Source organism: Pezoporus occidentalis, unplaced genomic scaffold, assembly GCF_034315485.1.
Source record: "Pezoporus occidentalis ecotype Australia unplaced genomic scaffold, CSIRO_AGI_Poc_V1 ctg150, whole genome shotgun sequence".
Taxonomy (NCBI): Eukaryota; Metazoa; Chordata; class Aves; order Psittaciformes; family Psittacidae; genus Pezoporus; species Pezoporus occidentalis.
In genome coordinates this window covers 29,819-50,671 of record NW_026913317.1, presented here as the reverse complement: position 1 = coordinate 50,671, position 20,853 = coordinate 29,819, and the positions used below count along the sequence as shown (strand labels likewise).

Here is a 20,853-nt window from a genome sequence, read left to right as displayed (position 1 = left end):
AGTTCCAAATGCATGTATTAGCATAGATACAGGAAAGAAAGAAGAAACTGAGAAACATCGCTTGACATGTTACCTTTGACTTTCAGATGTTTAAAAATTCACAATCAGTATTTCCCTACTCTAGGTTACTGAACATTAGCTCTTGCCCAGTTTGTATTGCACTGCTGATACATCTAGGATCAAGAAGCTTCAGTGCAACAGCGAATAGCTAGTACTAATGTAAATAGAGGAGAACAATCTCCACTTAAACTTTTTTTTTAAAGAGAAAAGGGAAAAAAGAGACTTTACAAGATTTAGAGAGCAGTGAACAGAAGATCCTGAAGTAGGGCTAATGTAGAGTAGCCCATGGTATGCGAGGGAAAGATGCAACTATCCAAGTTGAGTAGAGGGGAAAGAAGATAGAATTAGCTCTCTTACCTGCAATTAAGATTTCTCATCTGAAGCAGCTGCTGAACTGCTTACAACTTACGGCTGTTCTACCCCTTTCTACCATGTCTGGAAGTAGTTTGCAATTTCTTTATTCTCAGACTTGGTCAGTCGAGGTCAAACACTGCTAGTTAAGGAATTACCAATGTGTGCATGTGTAAATTCCTATTCTCCAGCTAAGAACCCAAAAATGGATTATCATCCATCGGACTTTCTTATGCATCCAATTTTCCTGCCAACACACTGAAGACAAGGAAGGGCTGACAATTCAGTTGTCTGTTGAACAGGATTTAATTTTCAGCTTGTTTATTCCCCCTCCAAATGAACCCCAAAGCTTGAACTGAATACCAGACTGCTAATTCTAAAGCAATCAGTATTTGGCAAAGGAAAAATTCATATCAAAGTCATGCTGCTCAGGAACCTAACATTTTCTGCAAGCTAAGAAGGCTATTATGAAAAAACATTTAGTGGAAAAAGACAGTCCCGGAAATGCATATCCATTCTTCTTGCACATGGAATACAGAACAAGTAATATGTACACTGAAATTAACTTGTATCAGCTCAGAGTAGTAAGGCTGAAAAATACATTTAAGATATCAAGTTCTCCAATTTTCTCAGTATGAGATCCTAAATGTATCCCAAAGGATTTCTTTTCCATTTTTTACAATCACTTCCCTGCCACCCACCTGCAAAACCTGTTGTACATGGTACCATCACTTTGTTTTAGAACTGTATATATAAGCTGAAATATTTACTTAGAGGTACAATCTGAAAATGCTTTATTTTTAATCCATGACTCAATGACAATACAAATGTTTTGGGGTTACTTTGGCTATCACGTACCAGGAATACCTTAAAAGAGATTGAAAATGTTCAGAGTAAGGGGACTCTGGAAATCTTTTTGTAAACATCCAGTTAAAACTGTTGTAATTCATTATAGTAAGTATTAGTGAAAAGCAAAAATAATATTAAGTATGTACGTCATGCTTTTAATCAGTGTTTCTTTGCAAATGTGTCACTGGAAATACTTCTTAAATTCTTCTTCACCTTGTCTTATTATGTGACAAATACTCATTCTCAGAATGAACAACACACTAGGCACTAGTTTTTAGACTGCACAGAATTACAATGCATCTCTGCAGACAGAAAAGAACCCTCAAAGTTTGTGCTTTGAACAAAATTTTTCTTTGGACTCTGACCCAAATATTGTGTGACTGCGTTACCTAAATCCCAAACGTTATGGGGAAAATGCAAAAGGTGGCTTAACAGGAAGTTTACAGAAAGGGTCATGCCAGACTTGCAGAACAACTTTCATGTCTGGCCAATATTCATAAATGCACACTCACTTCTGCACAGCAGCACAATTCCCACGGAGACACAGGTACACTCTGCTCACTTCATGGCCTCATTATTCAAATCACAACACTCTCAATGGTTAACAGTTGTCACTGTAGATAGTTCACTGAAAATGTATCCCAACCAGATTATAGACAGACATAATTTGGCCATAATCCTGGTATAGGCTAAGGATGATTACCAATAAGACACAGCTTTCACTGAATCACTGGGTTTTGAATATCAGCTGAGAACAGTTTGGAGGACAGAGGGAAGTAACTGATTCACAGCTTTGTAGTGGACAGAGTCCAAACTGTATTGTGCAGGTCTGGAACAGATGTAGCTAACAAATGTACCAAAGAAGGGAAATGGAGGGACAGCCACTGGAAAGCTTGCCGCTCTTTCAGGTCACAAAAGAAACAGGTAAGATGGACTTGCATGTATCAACCATGCAAGAACTAGTGGCCACCTACTTTTGCCCAACCACATACCAGGAATGAGAGCATAACTGCTGTATGAAAAGAAAAGATTTCAGGAGAAGAAAGCAGAAAAAGGCTTACAGTGGATTTGCACTAATGGCATGGATGCAAACTACTAATTTTATCCTCAAAATTTTTAAGAGCTCTATTTTTACAAGGTAAGAAAATATCTGGAATTAAGAATTTCGGAGTCCCTAATCATTATAACTTCCGTCAAAATCCCCATCCATTCTAATCCAGAGCTCTGATACTAATTTAGCTATTAAAGAGGGATAATTGCCACCTCAGCATGCGGTAAGAGCGCGCAGCAAATACAAGAACAAACAAGCCTTCTCAATAGACTCAGGCTCTTTTAACGAGCCCTCTCTCACCACCTAGTGGCCTTTCACCCTCTCCAGGACATAAATAAAAACGTTCAGAGCACAGTTACACAGATCCTTCGCATCACCTTGAACCTTTTGCATGTTTGCCAGGGACAGGCATTTTATTTGAATTCAGAAAAATAACGCTATCAGAATGTGCCACTTCGCAGATATCCAAAATGGAGTCGCCAAATGCCAGTATTGGGATCCACATTAAACAGTACACACAGCAATCACATTGGGTAGGAAAGAAAATGCAGGTTGATTAGGACTTATGTTCTCATTCATCAGGTCTTGTAAAGTTAATTTTCTTACGTTTTTCCTTTTTTAACACCAAAGATAAGCAACATTTGTTCTCCTTCACATAAAAAATCTTTATGCTTTCTAACTTTATCACAATAGACCTACTTCAGTTGTCAAAGTACCTTCAATAACTTTATTATGAAGAAAGGGTTGTAGTTCACAGAATCTTAGAAATGTTAGTTGGAAGGAAGCTTTTTAGACGTGATGGATGACTCCAAGCAACTACTCCTTCATAAACTTATAAGGAATTCTCTGAATGACCAGTTGCATTTTGTGATGGGCCTTTTGGTAATGCTGTTATCCCATTCTTCAATCAGTTTGCAATCCTGTCGACCATTTATCACTGAAATGTCTTCAAATGCCCTTTAGGGGGTGAAGTATGAAATCTACAAAATTGCTATGTAATCTTTGTTAAGAAATTTGGCTTTACACTGGAACAGTAGATCCAAAAACTTTATTCCTTCATAGCACACCATAAGACTGTTGCTGTCCCTGCTATTGGGTTATTCAAATACTGATTTCTGGTTGAAGTAGTGACGGTCAATGGCAGCCTGGGCTGCAGTGACCATGAGATGGTGGAGTTTAGGATCCTGTGTGGGAGGAATAGAATACCTAGCAAGGCCACATTTCTGGATTTCCGAAGGGCAAACTTTGGCCTCTTCAATCAATTGCTAAGGGAAGTATCATGGGAAAGGGTACTAGGTGGTAAAGGGGCTCAAGATAGTTGGTCAGCATTCAAGGACCATTTCTTCCAAGCTCAGGATCAGAGTATCCCAACGGGTAGGAAGTCAAGTAGGGGAGCCAGGAGACCAGCATGGTTAAACAAGGAACTGCTGGGCAAACTCATGTGGAAAAAGAGAATCTATGGATTATGGAAGGAGGGGCTGGCCACTTGGGATATAGGACAGCTGTTAGAGGATGTAGGGAGGCAATTGGCAATTAGCTAAGGCCTCCTTGGAACTTAATCTTGCAAGTCGGGTTAAGGACAATAGAAAGGGCTTCTTCAAATACATAGCGGATAAAAGTAACACAAGAAGCAGTATAGGCCCACTGCTGAACGAGGTGGGTGCCCTGGAGACAGAGGACATAAAGAAGGCAGAGGTGCTGAATGCCTTCTTTGCCTCTGTCTTTACTCCTGCAGACTCTCCCCAGGGGACCCAGATTCCTACAGCCCCAGAAGGAGTCAGGATAAAGGAGGAGTTTGCTTTGGTGGATGAGGGTTGGGTTAGGGATCAGTTAAGTAATCTGGACATCTATAAATCGATGGGTCCGGATGGAATACACCCGCGGGTGCTGAGGGAGCTGGCAGAGGTCATTGCTGGGCCACTCTCCATCATCTTTGGTAAGTCGTGGGAAACAGGAGAGGTGCCTGAGGATTGGAGGATGGCAAATGTCACACCGGTCTATAAGAAGGGCAAGAAGGAGGACCCGGGTAATTATAGACCGGTCAGCCTTACCTCCATCCCTGGTGAGGTGGATGGAACAACTTATTCTTGACACCATCTCTAGGCATATCAAGGCTGAGGGGGTCATTAAGAGCAGCCAACATGGCTTTACCAAGGGGAAGTCATGTTTGACCAACCTTATAGCCTTCTATGAGCAAGTAACTAGGTGGCTGGATGATGGTAGAGGTAGAGCGGTAGATGTGTTTTTTCTTGATTTCAGTAAGGCATTACGTACTGTCTCCCACAGCATCCTCATAGATAAGCTAAGGAAGTGTGGGCTTGATGATCAGGTAGTGAGGTGGATCAAGAACTGGTTGGAAGGAAGAAGGCAGAGAGTTGTGGTCAATGGGGCAGAATCTAGCTGGAGGTCTGTGACTAGTGGAGTCCCTCAGGGGTCGGTGCTGGGACCAGTGCTGTTTAATATTTTCATCAACGACCTGGATGAGGGAACTGAATGTACCCTCAGCAAGTTTGCTGATGATACTAAACTGGGAGGAGTGGCTGACACACCAGAGGGCTGAGTTGCCATTCAGCGAGACCTGGACAGGCTGGAGAGTTGGGCGGAGAGGAACTTGATGAAATTCAACAAGGGCAAGTGTAGAGTCTTGCATCTGGGGAAGAACAACCCCATGTACCAGTACAGGTTGGGGATTGAGCTGCTGGACAGTAGTGAAGGCCAATGGCATCCTAGGGTGCATTAGAAGGGGGGTGGATAGTAGGTCAAGAGAGGTTCTCCTCCCCCTCTACTCTGCCTTGGTGAGCCCGCATCTGGAATATTGTGTCCAGTTCTGGGTCCCTCAGTTCAAGAAGGACAGGGAATTGCTTGAAAGAGTCCAGCGCAGAGCTACAAAGATGATTAAGGGAATGGAACATCTCTCTTATGAGGAGAGGCTGAGGGAGTTGGGACTCTTTAGCTTGGAGAAGAGGAGACTGAGGGGTGACCTCATCAATGTTTACAAGTATGTAAAGGGAGAGTGTCAGGATGATGGAGCTAGTTTTTTTTCAGGGATTTCCATTGGTAGGACAAGGGGCAATGGGTGTAAACTGGAGCATAGGAGGTTCCATGTGAACATCAGGAAAAATGTCTTTACTGTGAGAGTGACAGAGCACTGAAACAGGTTGCCCAGTGGGTTGTGGAGTCTCCTACGTTGGAGATATTCAAGGCCCGCCTGGACAAGTTCCTGTGTGATGTACTCTAGGTTACCCTGCTCTTGCAGGGGGTTATACTAGATGATCTTTTGAGGTCCCTTCCAACCCTTGGCATTCTGTGATTCTGTGAAATCTTCACCATAAACACTGTGTGACTTGTGCAAGCAAGCTGCCTGAAATACAGACACTGAGGCTTCTTGCATCAATCACAGTAGGGTTAATCAAATCAAGGCACAACATTCTTTTTCTCTGGAAAACTGAAGTCATAGCCCTGTGTCCCTGTTATAAAAGCAGAGATGCCCTCCCTCATGGGGTATTCAGGGCCCATACTCCCACAGAACCTCCATCACAAATGTCCAGCTCAACAGAAGAGTACCTTTGAGTTCCTCCTGTGGAAGTCAGGACTGTGTGTGCCACTGTTAAAGCTGAGAAGGCTCTTAGAAAATGGGTAGTCTTGGCTCCAAGAGAGTTTTGTTTTGTTCAGGTTATTTTCAATTGCAGTAGAAAACTTGAGTGTCTGTATCAGGAAGACAATTTTGGTTGTTTTCCATTATTTTGTGAAAAGAAAATATTCTTTGACATTATTTTTCTTATCTCCATTTTCGTCTCCATCTCTATGTGCATACCGCTCCTGTGCTTGGATTTGGCTGTGACTGTGTAACGGATGGGAACCTCGCTGAGAGTTGATTCCCTCTCCTGACTGAGAGATAACACAGTGTGGGTTTTTCACAGTGTATGTGGCAGAGTCCATGTGTGTATGGTCATGGTGACTGTTTGTCGGAAAGAGGCAGGAAACCATGAGGGTGCAGCTGTTCTATGAGCTTCCTGCTTGGGCACGCTGGGCCACCTGGCCAATGCTGTCAGTGCAGTACTGCCAACACTGAGATGATGAGGAACTGCACGGGCCCACGAGTAAACAGTGGCAGAGCTGGCATAAAGCCCTTGTGTTTCCAAGGGCATAAGGGCAAGAGCCTCTTGCAGCCAAATTCAAGGCCTCACCTGTGGGTGGATGCACCTCTTAGGAACTTTCCCAATTACCTGAGACCCCCGGCATCAGCTACAATGGGGCTTCCCAGCTGAAGTGTGTGCCTGGAGGCTGGTTCGGTGGTGACTGGTGATCTCTGTTCTCTCTATGTAGCATTGATTTGATGCACTGCTAATTGTCCTCTGTACTTATATACATATACACAATTTACTGCATAGAAATATCTACCCAGTTTGCTTTAGTGTGCTTGTTTGCTTTAGTGTGCTTGTTTAATCCACTGTGCATGTTGTACAGCGAGTGTGTGATTGTTTTGTTGAGTACCCTGCCTGTCAGCAGAACACTTGTGTACCCAGCAACCTCCCTGCCTCTCTTACAGACACACGTCTTGCTGCATTTCCAAGGTGGAACTGGACGTCTATGGAAAAGGGTCTGCCATGTACACAATGGAACCAAAATCAGCCTTGGAGGACACAAAACAGCGAAGCCAGCGCAGGCAGGCTACCACCTAGGAAAGGTAAGGCAGCCTGCCCACCTCTCCTCCTCTGCTTTGCAGCTACCAGCCTTCGAGCATCCCCACCTTCTGCTGGGGCTTCTGAGAACACACGACCACCTTAGTGCAGTGACCAGTGACAGGACAGCAGGCCTGCTCCCCTGCCTTGGCCCAAAGCTGAGCAGAGGGAGGCCAAGGAACACATCTTTGCCTCTCCACTAGCTCAGTTATTAATTAATCTCAGTTATAAACTTCATGCAGTCATGGGCTTAACTTCATTGAAGTTTGCACATAGATCTGAAACAAAATAAAGTGATTGAAACTGAGTGAAGTTTCCATCAAGTGACAACAAAACATAAAATGAAGCAGTGTGAGGAGGGGCATCTAGCAAAGATGGATTTTATTGTTAAAAGTGAAAACTGGATGTTATGGGCCAGTGCTGCCTAATGGCAGCTTCTCACAGCTGCAGCTAAATGACAGCTGACACAAAAGGCTGTGAGCAGCTGTAACCTATTACAAGTTAGTGGAAGTGAAGCCAGAATTAGTGTATGTAAGGAATGGAAGGAGAGCAGAGACAACTCGTAACTCAAGGATGTGGCCAAAGGTTAATGTTGCTAATTCAGGCCATGGCTGATGCCACAGGTCGTGGAAGCATTCCTGGCTCAGCTGGAGAAATTCACCATCTGGTTGCTCAAATGCATGGTGTATTTGGGTCACTCCTAATTCTGTCTCTTGTAAAGCCAACTTGTTTCAGATGTCAAAATAGCAGAAATGTATGAGGACTTGAAAGGTGAACAGTGGAAGGGAACTCAAATTATCTACCTGTGAAAAAGATGAAAAGGTAAATATTAAGATAACAAAAGATCCAAGAGATCTGAGGCTTTTTCTTTCTCCACCTGTGTTTCTCTGGGCAAATCATGTACTCCCCAATATAGAGGTGTCATTGCACCAGTGAAAAATCCTAAGCTTGAGACAGTCAATGGTTAGTTGAGAAGCTTTCAAAGAAGTGTGTTGGTTAACCAGTGCTTGGAACCAGATGTGGAGTGTGGCAGACATGCAGATATGACTAGCATAAGCAACTGTGGTTGATCAGAGAGTTTACTGTTTCTGCCGAGTCATTCTTCTGGGTACTGTGAACCCAGGTGTAGCAGGGATGCTTTGTTGATATGAATCAACCCTACCAGTAGTTCAGTTTTATTAAAAATGAAGGTCACTGGACATTTGATGGTCAAGGGAATATTAGCTTCAAACTTGTCCAGACCTTGAGAAAACTTCATAAGTAATGACCAGATTCTTAGCTGGTTCATATTTGCATGACTGTATTGAACTCCCCAGCTGCAGGTCTGTCCATAAATTACCCCTTGAGCTTTCCTTGATAATGAAATCAACACTTTAAATGTGGACTTTTTAACCATACCCTGTTGATATAGTCAGATTTAACTGATATTCATACACAAAGTGGATAGTTACATAAAAACTGAGAGGACTTATTCTCTATTAATGGAAGTTGTTCCAAAATATTTAGCTGGGTTTCTAGTGTAAGGGAAGGAATAGAAAACAATGTTGGCGTATATTGCCCCTGCTTTGCAGCCCACTGAACCCCAAGACAACTCTTATATGTCAACAGCAATAGAAGTTACTTCTAGAAAAACAGAACTAAGGGCCAAGTACTGGTGTATAAAACCCTCTTGCTTCCAGAAACTGCTGTTGTTTTCTCAAAATTTTTAAGGTTTTCAGAAAATAATATATCAGATGCCACAAATTTAGGAATGATAGTAAGGTAAATGTGAATTACTGGATCAGAGAATTTGCAGTGTCTTGCAGGGCATTCAGAACTTTAATTTTGCATCCAAAAGAGACAGGAAGTTTTATACTTATTGAACTTTGATACAAATTGTTATTGTTACAGAGCTTTTTTCCACATCATATGATACCTGTTTTATGGTGCATTGTCTGTTTAATTGTATTTTGTTCAATAAAACTTAGGAGGCATGAGGCAGAGAATACCTTTGTGAACTGTGCAGTCCTCATGCATGTTTCAGCAGAAGCTGTTGGGTCAGTCGTTCACACCAGTCGCTATATCCTTGGAAACTTTCATTAAGACGAATTAACAGTCTTGGTTATCATTTGTGATGTGCTTGGTCAAGTATCAAGAGAGACATTAGTTTTAACAACTCAGTGCTTACAAATGATTAAAAAATCACTTCTGATACTTCTATAGTTTTTTGTGGATTGAACGGTGAGCAAGTAGAATATTTTTCAAGTATGTTTTTCTCGACTTTCATTGAAAATAAATAATTTGGCTGATGACTTTAAGTCAGAACATCTGAATAGCCTCAAAACCAAACCAACCCCCCAGTTTACCTATCCATTTAGCATGTGCTAAGTAAAATTACTAGGGCTGACATATACCAAATGTCTGTGTGTGCCAAAGAGAGGTTTGACCTATAGCCTAAAAAAAAATGTGTCACTATTAGAATTAGAAGCCATATTTATTAGAATATGGTTTCTCTGAGACAACACTGTATGTACATGTCTAGTGGTGGGCCATATGGATCATCTAGAAGTCTTGCTGTAGGTTATTTTTACAAATTGGACACTTAAAAACATTTCAGAAAGGAAGGTAGCATGAAGCTCTTAATCTGAGGCCTCTCTTAGTCACGACAGCATTTCCAATGAATAGACTGCACAGCATAGAGTGTTGACAGAACTGAGTCCTTAGTAGGTGATATCCTACCCTCACTGAGGTCAATAAAGTGTTGGTGGGTTTTTTTTAAACTCCTTTGAAGGGTCAAAATTTTATCCTAGATTTCTTTTTTTTTTCTTTTTTCCTTTTTTTTTTTGGTTTTTTTTTTGTCTGTGAATAACATTTCTCCAATTTTTTTATTTTGAAGTTTTTTATATTTAATTATATTTGGAACAGATTTTTTTTCACTATGAAGTATGTCAGTGTTCTAAATTTAACAGTGCCACCTTCAAAATAGAGGATTGAAATTACTTGGGTAATTACAGTTCTTTCTGGTTTTGTTTTTAAGAATAGACCTGTTCCCCTCCCACCCCCCACTGTTTATAGATGCAACTGATATTCAGGTTTGGTCAGTAGACTTGAAGTTCAGAGTTCTGTTGGCCAATTTCACTGCTTCTTTCTAATAGCTTTTTACATATAATGTGAATACACTAGAATAAACTATTGTAGACAGCACACGTCCAACCTATCTTCCAGAGGAACAAAAAGAACCTCGCACCTGATGTAGGATATATTAAAGAAGAGACCATATGCCTTTCCTAAATAAGCATAACAAAATAGATTTTATATATGCAAAAATTAAGTTAAAGACACAGCAGGATTACCAAGACAGGCACTGTCCTGGGTTCAGCAGTAGCAGTCATTTTTCTCCTTCTTAGTAGCTGGTGCAAGCGCTGTGGTTTTGACTTTCAGCTTGGGAACAGCGCAGATAACACCGATGTTTTTAGTTGCTGCTAAGTAATGTTTAGTCTGACCAAGGACTTTCTGAGTCTCATGCCTGCCAGGGAGGAGGGGAAGGCAGGAAGAAGCAGAAACAGGACACCTGACCCAAACTAACCAAAGAAGTATTCCATACCACAGCACGTCATGCCCACTATATAAACTGGGGGCAGTTACCCAGAAGGACTAGATCACTGCTTGGTCAGATGGGGTATCGGTCGGCGGGTGGTGAGTGGTTGTATTCTCTCCCCTTGTTATTTCCCTTATCATTATTATCACTGGTGGTAGCAGCAGTGATTTCTGTTAAACCTTAGTTACTGGACTGCTCTTATCTCAACCCATGGGAGGTACATTCTTTCAATTCTCCTCCCCATCCCTCCGGGAGTGGGGGGGGAAGGGGAGGAGTGAGAGAGAGACTGCATGGCTCTGATTTATGGCTGGGCTTAAACCATGACAGGCACTTACCATTTTGTGGAAGGTAGACTTCCTGGTAGTGACTTTTCCTTTTGGCCTTCCCTATTGCCATCTCTTGCCCATCTTCCCCATGTTCTGAGTTGTTCTCATTCTCTGCCTTCACAGATTTAAGATTTAAGCTTTCTTTTTCTAATCATTCTGCCACAGAAAGTCTCTCTTTCCCTAACCAGTTTCCCATCTGATTCTGTTCCAGGTTTCAGGATGAAATAGCCGTGCACAGAATTTCAGCCTCTTGTCAATCTCCTTGGCATTTTCCAGTCTGCCTTTCACCATTTTCCATTCTAGGTTTTTCTGGCCTTTCTGCCAGTCTAAACCCTCAGACTGACTGAAGTCAATAGGAGACAATAGTGAGAGTCAGTAACAGTTCTTCACTGGAGCTGCTTGGTGCCCTAGAATTTAGCAGCAGGTTCAGGGGAAAATCCTGCTCATTCCCAGTAGCATTGGGCTGGATCATTGCCAACTGTCGTCACATCTTTGAAGAAATCAGTCATAAAGTCAAACTTGATTCACAGTTGGCTTCTTTGACTCTCGAAAATAGCATGTAATGCTTGAGAAGCGTCCACCTTAGCAAATATTTTCTATGCTACTGCAACCAGTCTTTCATTAAAAATGTTGCAGGTGTCACAAGTAAGGTTTCTAGTTATGAGTATGACTCTCAAACTTCCTTGCATTTAGTGACCTCTAGAATTTCTGATTTTTGTTATTATTATATTAATCTGAGACAGTGCAATGTTTTTTCTTGTTGCGTTTTTTCCCCTGTTGATTGATTTGATTTTTTTACCAACAAAAGGCATTTATTTTGCTTTGGTTTTTGTTCAGATTGGTTTTAAATTGGTTGGCTTTACAGCTAAGCAAAGAGTCCCTGGTGCTGTCATATGCTACTACCTGAAAGACATGGTGACATTTGACACCAGCCTACAAATCATGTTATGTATTTCACTGCATGGGAGAGAGGGCACAGGCTTATTTCTGTGTATCATGTGAGCAGTAATCCCTGCCTGCAGCATACCATCATTTAACTCTCCACAATTCATCTTACGATATTAAGGACTTTTCTTATTTTTCTTATATTAGTTGTATATTATTATCTGTTTGAACAGGGAGCCATTCCCCCTAGTAATAAATTTGCATGTACTTCCACTAAAAAAAAAAACAAACAACCAACGAACAACCAAAACAACAGAAAACCCTACCAAACCCAAGCCAGAACAAAAATCCCAAAGAAGTGATCTTTTCTACTATTTTAGTTTCAGGTATTTATTGCATTCAGCTCTGACTCTGAAATATTTTTACTGCTCATCCCTTCTGACATTTACTAATTTTAACTTCAGCTTGCTCAGGTTGTACTTTCTCACACAGTCCTCAGCTGTCTTAGAAAGAAAAAGATGGGTCTGGGATTGCCTTCTTCCTAGCATTATTGCTACTTTATTGTAATTGATAGCATGGGCACAACGATGACTGTTGAAGCTGAGCTTTGTATTTTGTATTCCACTTTGGTCTGCTGAGTAAGAAAAGTGTTCTTCATGACAGCACTTCTGGTTTGAAGCTCTTATGGCAGAAATCCTGGGAAAGACACTTGTGCAGGCTGCGAGCCAAGCACTCCTTTCGTGTTAAGCAGAGGTACTAAAACCTAAAAGGGTGCTGTTCTTTTTTTACATAGATTGACTCGTTTAGATTTTCCTAAAGCTTCCATTTGACGTTGTTTATGGAGTTAAAATACTTCTTCAACTCAGCCTTTATATTTGCTACCAGTGAACCTGTTCATTGGTGGCAAATGGGGAGATTAGCAGGCTGGAACACCTACCAGAACCTCCCCTTCTGCTTCAGTGTGGCTGAAATAGCTTAAACTGCATTTGCACCCAGCTGTGTGCCAGCAGCGCTGTAGACAGATGTACCTAGTCTTACTGTAATGTAACTGTTCAGGTGACTAGCGGTGAAGCTATGCATAATGCATTCTTTGTTGTGAGCTAGGACGCTCCCCTGTCAAGTGAAGCCTGCCCATGTTACTGCATTCACACCAGCTCAATTTAGACTGCAAGACAGGAGAACAATAGAAGCGAAAGCAACCTTGTGTTTCTTGGTTGAACTGCATTATTTAGTGTCTAAAGAACTCGGTGTGCTTCCAAAATCACATTCATTTCATTATTTTGCTGCAGTCTGTACTGGCCATTCTGTCTCTTGCCTGATCAACTTTTGCTTTGTGTCCTCAAATCAGATTTTCTGGAAGTGGCAGTGTACAGGAGGAAAATGCAGCAATGGAAACTGCAGATATCAACCCAAAAACCCTTTGTTCCTTACCTCTATATAAGTCTAGATAGTATTTATGATACTACAGACCAGCCTGTAGCAATTTTCCTTGAAGAGCTTAGTAATGACATTGGTTCATTTGCATATATGGAAATTGAAGGATTCAAGGTTAGTATGCTTAGATGCGAGTCATTGTTCTGAGCAATTTTAGTGGAAGAAGAGCAATAAAAATGAATAATGCATTTCATGGAATTAGCATAAAGTTAATGTGGTTGCCAGCTTTTAATGGGTACTTGCAGTTTTATCCTGCAGACTGAGTAAAACTGTGTACTTGCTCTTTGCTAAGATAACAGTGTCTTGCTAGGTAACAGTTGTGTTGCGCTCTGACAATGTCTGGTTGAAATGGCTAAAGCAAAGCCATTGAATATCTTGAGCAGCTGTCTCGATGATTGGCCCAGCTTCTGGTTTTGGCTCCTAAAGCTCCTGCTCAGGCACCCCTTCAGGTGGCTCCTTTGTCTCCTCCTTTTGAAAATGTTAACATCTACCTGACCTGCATGGGTTTGTGATTCAGTTTTTGTGATTTCTTTGCTGAATTAATTTTAGTTCAGATCGGTTCCTTTATCTGGTTTGTAACACAGGAGGAAGGAGAGGCAGCTTTTTTTATATTTCTTCTTCATCTGTTGGTAGCGTTCATTTGCAGTTTTATATAAATAGGGTCTGAGGCATGGGATCAGAACTTCTTAACACTGGTTTTGTTGCTGAAGTCAACATATTGCATAACTAATGCTCTCATTTCAAACCATACGTTCTATATAAATATGTAACTTGCTTAGCATACATTGGAGTTGTGTAACATTCTACACCTCTTAAGTCAGAGGTACTCTTAATGGGATTAGATGCAATCATAATTGAATTACTGTGGTGTGATACTGGATTTAGGGGTTTACTCCCTTTAGTTCTGTCTGTGTTAGTGAAATAGAAAGCTGGTTTCAGATGGAAAGAAAAATGCATATGTGATGTTTCCTTTCAGATGTTCCTAAGCTCCAGCACATCTCCTGAGATTCATGGTTATTTGCATGCAAAGGAGCAGGGGAAAAAATCCTGAAAAAAACTGTACTTTCTTTTGAGAAGATCTGGCCGTTATTTTTCCACTAAAGGTACATCATAGGTAAAAGAAGAAAATAAAAGGGGAGAACATAATGAACTTAGAGCAAATGTGGATGTATTTAAAATCTGTTCTAATAACAAAAATTTTAATTTTAACTTAATGATAAAAAGGAAAAAATGTTTATAATAGATAAAATCTAGAGCGATATAAAATTGGAAAAGTATTGTCTTAGAAACAGTAATTTCTTTTTGCCTAACTTTGCTTCATTCTGATCAGTATTTTTCCAGTCAGTTAACAGCGTACTCTTTTAAAATCAATTTTCAACTGGTAGTTAAAATGCTGAAGTGTAAGTAGGTGCTTTGAAAAGGGGTTGTCTTACTTCATGATGTAAAATAAAAAACCCCTGTGTATAAAGGGATTTTACAGGAAGATTTTGAGAGTTCTCACGTTTTGTCACTGTACAGTTTTCCATTTTACTACTTCAACTTTTTGGTGGCAGTTCTTGAAACCTGATAATGTCAAACAGGATACATTGGAGCTGAGACACCTTGTACGTAAACCACTTAAAGTTTTTCCTTGTTTTGAATTTTCTCCGTTCGCTGCCAGAGTAATCATTGAGCTGCTTTTGTACCCTTCAGCAAATCTCTTTTGTTTTCTTCCTTAACTTGGTTCATCTTAGAGGATGGAGATAATGGTTAGAAAGAGGAGTGGACAGTTTTCAGGTTATGAAAGTACCTTTTATTTTGATTGAAATGCATGCAGCTCTCAAACCTTGACTCCTACTGTAATAGTATTGTGGCTTGAATTTAGTGGATGTTTTTCCACAAGTGTCATCACTTGTACTTTGGTTTTTCTCCCTCTCTGGCAGAATGAACTCTTTGACTAATTTGGTGTGGTTTTTCTCTGCATTATGAAATTAAAGCTGAGTTGTCTCTTTCTAGATTTCATGATGTCAGTGTTAAAACTACAGTATGTTAAGACTATTTTGGAGCAGGATAACCACTATATCTCTGGAGAGGCTGGCTAAAAATAGTCTAACTATAGTACATGGCTCTTCTTTTTAGGAGCCAAGGCATCTGCAGTTTTTCTGTGAATTCAGCCATAGTGATATGTACATGTCTTTGACAGGCAGAAAGATTTCTGGAGCACCAACAAACCATGGATTCTGCTTTAAGGTACAAGTTTATTATTCTGATACATATTAAAGTAAACCACAATATTTAGGTAAGCTGAAGATTCTTTGAGGTTTCTGAAAACAATATTCAGCTGTCTCTTATAAAATAGGAGAATTAGTGGCTTTTATTTCAACAGGTATTGTGTTCAAGATATGCATTAATGCTAAAAAAATGTTCTGTGGCCTTCTAGCCTAACAAATCAGGAGGAACCCAAGACCTGAAACATCTCTGTGCAGATGATGAACAAAGTAGGACCTGTTGGATGACAGCAATTAGGTTGCTTAAGGTAATTTTTCTGTGTGGAGTTAACTTCTTGCTTAGGTTTACTCTGTGCAATTTTGATATTGTGTGCTAGAGGAGCATCTAGGTTCCCATGCAATAGCAATCTCAACTTTGTACTCTGAAATGTGAAAGCTTATTGTATTTCAACCCAATAAATGGAGACCAAATTACTGAAATCATTGTAGGGCATGGGATGATGTCTTGAAGCCTCAGTCCTGCAAATACTTAACTATAAGCATATGCTTATATGCAACCATGTTGAAGTCATTGAGGTTGTTAAGTAATATTGAACAAAACAACAGGAATATGCAAGAATGTTTTTAGTATGTTTTTAAAATGTGTCTATGTGTGACAAAATAGGAGTAGGTCATTTGTCGTATTAAATGGGTAGCATTGAAAGCAGAGTGTACGTTTATAAAGGCAGCAGCAACAATGGTGATAATGTGCATTTCCTTATCCTAAGAGCAGTTGTCCCTGAGTTTTAATGGTAAAGAAAAGCATGTGTTATCATGACATCTGGGAAAAACAATTTACTTGGCTTAGGTTTATAATTTAAAACGCTAAGCATGTTATTTTCTGGTTTCAGTATGGGATGCAGCTGTATCAGAATTGCATGCAACCGTATCAAGGCAGAAGTGGCTGCAGCCCTTTGAATATAACACCTATGGTATGTCCCACAGTAGCTCCACGAACAAATACATCGTTTCTGCCATCATGCTATTTTTAAGTAACTTGTGTCAGTTATACTACTGACCTGATCGTGCAAGTCTTTGCCTATGTGAATGCTTGCTGAAATATTTAGGGCTGTCAGGGTTGACTACAAAGCTAATTAATTACTTAATGCAAATCAGGTAGTTCAGACCAATTAAGAGGCTTTTTCCCTCTGTCAAATCATGAATCTTTTGAGAGTTCGTTGGCTTATTATCGCAGTCAGAAAGAATGGAAAGAGGATTTTGGAAACAGAGCACCGGAACTATAAATGCATAAAAAAAGAAGCAAAGTGTTTAAGGATACACATGCTCTAAGTGCTGAATAAGAAAGCTGTAACAAATCCTTTTTGGTGTACAGTAATACTTCCATTTTATTTTTTTAAATATGAAATGTTAAGTATTTGAGGTGAATTTCAGCTGCTGCAATACTGACTGGACTTCGGAGGAACACTGTAATTTGGCAGAACTGGATTTTGGAGGACAGCAGCCTATACTAGATGCTGTGTCCATCTCCTCAGATAGTTGGGACTGGATCAGGTTGTCCTTCCCTTTAATATCTTATGTTATCCCAGCTCTTTATGAGTCATTTGATTTCAGACATTTTCATGGATGATTTGTATCACTTTTGTGGTTTTTGTTGGCTAAATTGAGTAAAAATTACATGTTGCAAGGAATTATGACAGTGATTTTATGGTGGATTTTTTGAGCTTTTATTATAATTCTTGCTGTTAAAATGCCTAAAACATGCATTTGCTGTACAGGTATTTAAAAAGTTAGTTTTCAGTGATATTGCTAATATGCATGGTTTCAAAATTGTGATTAATACATGGACCATGTCTTCACTTCCTTTTATGTGAAGATGTTACAATAGACAGCTGCTGCTTTTATAATGGATCGTGGCACCATTATCAATTCTCTTTTCTCATACACTCTTGCATGCTTTTTAACTCACGAAACTTCTGACACAACAGAATCTATAACCAGTATTAAGCATGGCACTGTGTTTCTACTTGTGCATAATACATGAATTAAACAGTAAATTGGATAAACTTGGGAATTAAGTGCAGAAACTAAGGAACATACTTCACAAGGGCACCACTTCCATGTTTCACATTCCTCAATCACTCACAACCATGTGATTGGATCTAAGGACGATCTGAGGAAGAAGTTCTTTACTGTGAGGGCGGTGAGGCACTGGAATGGGTTGCCCAGGGAAGTTGTGAATGCTCCATCCCTGGCAGTGTTCAAGGCCAGGTTGGACAGAGCCTTGGGTGACCTGGTTTAGTGTGAGGTGTCCCTGCCCATGGCAGGGGGTTGGAACGGGATGATCTTAAGGTCCTTTCCAACCCAAACTATTCTATGATTCTATTCTATGTCAGCTACAAGGAGTTCCCTCCACTCTCCTAGAGACAAATGGTTTCCCTAATTTCACCTGTGTTTTTTACTTTAGCAAGGTTAACTTTGGCTCCAGTATCTTTTGTATCTCTTGTTAGTGATGAAAGAATGAAAAAAAAGCCTGAAAACATTATTCTGAGATGATCTGTGCAGGGACAGCCATTGAAAAATGTGTGCTTTTCCTCATAAAATGACTTAAAAAATCATATTATCCCCTAAAGGTAAACAATACATTTTAGGATAAGACTCTTTTTTCGCTCATTTAAATATTGATTTTTAAAAAACTACAAAGAAAATAAGTATTTTATGTTCAAATCCTCCTATTTTTCATTTTTATGTTTTTATTCTTACTCCTGTATTAAATGCAAATTTGGGCCTCCTTCATTCAATGAGTAATTGCATAAAACTCTTTAAGTTTCTCTGAGTCTGTTTCCAGGTAGGTACCTGTAACATCAGATTACTGGTTAAATTCCTTCAGTTTTAGATGAAGTACATGGTAATACTGTTTTCTACATCTGTAGAAAAGGCTCTAGGAAAAAAAGGCAATGGAAAGTGAGTTCTACTCAGTAAGGATGGCTAATTGGACTTCTCCTTTTGTATTTTTCCTTCTTTTTTCATGTAAGGGTTCCTATTTTTAAGTCTGTCTAATGATCATGAAGCCGCTTCTGTTCTCTGCCTTCCTTTTGTATTTGTTACATGAGAGGGACAGGACATGGAGGTGACTCAAACACGTATTTCCCAGCAGGGTATAATTCCAGGACTGATTAATCTTCCAGTGTATTTCAGTGGGTACACACAAAACACAACTGTTAAATGAAACCCAGTAGATTTGGCGAGTAAAGAGCAATGGTGCTCAAGATAAGCATGCAAATACCTTGCTAACATTAGTTTAGTACAGTGTTCTTTATGTTATATTCTTGGATCTATTCATAGGTATGCATGGTTTTGGTGAGGATGATACTCTTGTATGGAATGTCTAGAATTGATGAGATCATGGTACTACGAGCACTCATGCTGTCAGATACATATTCAGGAGTTACCATGAAGTCATGAATACATTACAGCATGTGACAAATGCTGTGCTTTTTGACAAGCTGAGAGAATTCATTATCACCAGAAATAGAGAAGCTTTTTATGCAAACAATAAGATTTTAGTTTCTGGGGGCAGAGGGTGGGGCAGAGAAAATAATCCATGTTGAACCTTTTGAGGTGATCCCATGCAGGGAGATACGCTGAGGTCATAAGACCTCTTTGATACCATGTGTACCAACAAATAGTCTGTTCACAATGGCTTATAGAAGACCAAGAGACTGTTCTAGAAAGGATACACACTAGTATCACAGAATCACAGAATCACATAATCCAGAATCCTAAGGGTTGGAAGGGACCTCAAAAGATCATCTAGTCCAACCCTCCTGCAAGAGCAGGGTAACCTAGAGTACATCACACAGGAACTTGTCCAGGCGGGCCTTGAATATCTCCAACGTAGGAGACTCCACAACCCCCTGGGCAACCTGTTCCAGTGATCTGTCACTCTCACAGTAAAGAAATTTTTCCTGATGTTCACATGGAACCTCCTATGCTCCAGTTTACACCCATTGCCCCTTGTCCTGTCACTGGAAATCACTGAAAAAGACCTAGCTCCATCATCCTGACCCTCACCCTTTACATATTTGTAAACATTGATGAAGTCACCCCTCAGTCTCCCCTTCTCCAAGCTAAAGAGTCCCAGCTCCCTCAGCCTCTCCTCATAAGAGAGAATTCCCTTAATCATCTCCGTGGCTCTGCGCTGGACTCTTTCAAGCAATTCCCTGTCCTTCTGGAACTGTGGGGCCCAGAACTGGACACAATATTCCAGAAGCGGCCTCACCAAGGCAGAGTAGAGGGGGAGGAGAACCTCTCTTGACCTACTAACCACACCCTTTCTAACGCACCCTAGGATGCCATTGGCCTTCTTGGCCACAAGGGCACATTGCTGGCTCATGGTCATCCTCCTATCCACCAGGACCCCCAGGTCCCTTTCCCCTTCACTGGTCCCAGCACCAACCCCTGAGGGACTCCACTAGTCACAGACCTCCAGCTAGATTCTGCCCCATTGACCACAACTCTCTGCCTTCTTCCTTCCAACCAGTTCTTGATCCACCTCACTACCTGATCATCAAGCCCACACTTCCTTAGCTTATCTATGAGGATGCTGTGGGAGACAGTACGTAATGCCTTACTGAAATCAAGAAAAAACACATCTACCGCTCTACCTCTACCATCATCCAGCCACCTAGTTACTTGCTCATAGAAGGCTATAAGGTTGGTCAAACATGACTTCCCCTTGGTAAAGCCATGTTGGCTGCTCTTAATGACCCCCTCAGCCTTGATATGCCTAGAGATGGTGTCAAGAATAAGTTGTTCCATCCACCTCACCAGGGATGGAGGTAAGGCTGACCGGTCTATAATTACCCGGGTCCTCCTTCTTGCCCTTCTTATAGACCGGTGTGACATTTGCCATCCTCCAATCCTCAGGCACCTCTCCTGTTTCCCACGACTTACCAAAGATGATGGAGAGTGGCCCAGCAATGACCTCTGCCAGCTCCCTCAGCACCCGCGGGTGTATTCCATCCGGACCCATCGATTTATAGATGTCCAGATTACTTAACTGATCCCTAACCCAACCCTCATCCACCAAAGCAAACTCCTCCTTTATCCTGACTCCTTCTGGGGCTGTAGGAATCTGGGTCCCCTGGGGAGAGTCTGCAGGAGTAAAGACAGAGGCAAAGAAGGCATTCAGCACCTCTGCCTTCTTTATGTCCTCTGTCTCCAGGGCACCCACCTCGTTCAGCAGTGGGCCTATACTGCTTCTTGTGTTACTTTTATCCGCTATGTATTTGAAGAAGCCCTTTCTATTGTCCTTAACCCGACTTGCAAGATTAAGTTCCAAGGAGGCCTTAGCTAATTGCCAATTGCCTCCCTACATCCTCTAACAGCTGTCCTATATCCCAAGTGGCCAGCCCCTCCTTCCATAATCCAT

General features: G+C 40.9%; 1 long non-coding RNA gene across 3 annotated transcripts; it reads left to right on the top strand.

The window, feature by feature from the left end:
- The first annotated feature begins 13,122 nt into the window (after window positions 1–13,122).
- LOC134159755 (uncharacterized) lies at window positions 13,123–17,351 on the top strand. Of its 3 annotated transcripts, XR_009963283.1 has the most exons (5): window positions 13,123–13,329; window positions 14,192–14,329; window positions 15,334–15,444; window positions 15,581–15,730; window positions 16,313–17,351. It is a non-coding gene; the product is annotated as an uncharacterized LOC134159755 (long non-coding RNA). The 3 variants fall into 3 exon arrangements; XR_009963284.1 differs by lacking the exon at window positions 13,123–13,329 and having other exon boundaries at window positions 14,130–14,329; window positions 15,635–15,730; XR_009963282.1 differs by lacking the exon at window positions 13,123–13,329 and having other exon boundaries at window positions 14,131–14,329.
- The last annotated feature ends 3,502 nt before the right edge of the window (window positions 17,352–20,853 follow it).